Here is a 1,652-nt window from a genome sequence, read left to right on the forward strand (position 1 = left end):
GTACGCGGTCCAGTTCTGGTCACCAGTACTAAGAAAAGATGTCCTTGAGTTGGAAAAAGTCCAGCGGAGGGCAACCAAACTAATTAGGGGTATGGAGGACCAGAGCTACGAGACAAGGCTACTAAATTTAAACATGTTCACATTGGAGGTGAGGAGATTAAGGGGGGATATGATCTCCATGTACAAAATGTTCAATGGTGGTAGCAACATTAGCGATAAACTGTTTAAAATTAATTCCATTACAAAAACTAGAGGCCACCACCTAAAATTGGTGGAAAAAAAATTCCAGCACAAGGGGCGAAGGGGGTTCTTCACAGTAAGATCAGTTAGGGTCTGGAACTCACTGCCACAGGCGGTGATTTCAGCAAAGAATGTGGAATTGTTCAAGAAACTTCTGGACGATTTCTTAAGGGACCGTAATATACAGGGGTACAGGTAATATACAGGGGTACAGGTACTCCTAGAATGAGATCCTAATAGGTTGGACTTGATGGACTAATGTATTTATTCAACCTCAAATACTATGTAACTATGTAACTATGTAACAAGCACTCACATTGACATGTTTTTCATGCATTATTATTGACATAAACTATGATGCTGCTTGTAGAGTATTGTTTTCATGCAGTGATTATCTGCTGCCCTCTTGTGGCCTTCTCAGGAAATACCTCTGTAATGTTAAAAACGAGCAAATATTCTTCTATTTGTCTTACAAATTGGGATGGATATGAGTTTGCCTCAAGCTGGCTCACTTATCCATAATCATCATTTTATGGTGTCTGAATTTTCAGAGATCCAGAATACTGCCTATTCCATTATTTTCATTACTTTTATCATAGGTGGACTAGGTAATATCACTCTGTGTTTTAGCGGCCTGTGATTGCTGTACTTTGCATTAGGGCTGCAGCTAACGATTATTTTCATAATCGATTAGTTAGCCGATTATTAAGTTCGATTAATCGACTAATCGGATACAAAAAAAAGGGGGTTCAGTGATGGACTACTAGTTTCTATTGAGATTGTAGTCCATCACGGGAGCAAGCTTGGCGCGGTGGAAGTAAAAAAAAGAGTGTGGTGTGCAATATAGTACATTATACAGCGGCGCAGTGCAGAATACCAGCAGCTATAGAGGAATGTAGCAATAGTACATTATACTATAATGTACTATTGCTGGGATTTGTAGTCCTCTGTAGCTGGGGTTATTCTGCATTGCACTGTATATAATGTATTATTGCTGGGATTTGTAGTCCTCTATAGCTGGTGGCATTCTGCAGTGCGCTGTATAATGATTATACGGCGAAATGCAGAATACCAGCAGCTATATAGGAATACAACAAATGCCAGCAACAGTGCAACATTATACTATAATGTACTATTGATGGCATTTGTAGTCCTCCATAGCTGGTGGTATTCTCCATTGCGCTGTATAATGATTATACTGCACAATGCAGATTACCACTGACCAGTTATAGAGGAACTACAAATCCCAGCAATAATACATTATTCAGCGCGATGGAGAATACCAGCAGCTATAGAAGAACAACAAATCCCAGCAATAATACATTATACAGGGTGTTTAATATATTATTGCTGGGATTTGTTGTTCCTCTATAGCTGCTGGTGTTCTACAGTGTGCCGCTTTTTTTTTTTTT

General features: G+C 39.2%; 1 protein-coding gene across 2 annotated transcripts in view; it reads left to right on the plus strand.

Moving 5' to 3' along the window:
• Nucleotides 1-1,652, plus strand: part of VPS37A (VPS37A, ESCRT-I subunit) — a 33,025-nt gene that overhangs the window by 21,925 nt on the left and 9,448 nt on the right. The window lies entirely within an intron of this gene.

The sequence above is a fragment of the Nanorana parkeri genome, unplaced genomic scaffold (genome assembly GCF_000935625.1).
Source record: "Nanorana parkeri isolate BGI_ZX_2015 unplaced genomic scaffold, ASM93562v1 scaffold814, whole genome shotgun sequence".
Lineage (NCBI taxonomy): Eukaryota > Metazoa > Chordata > Amphibia > Anura > Dicroglossidae > Nanorana > Nanorana parkeri.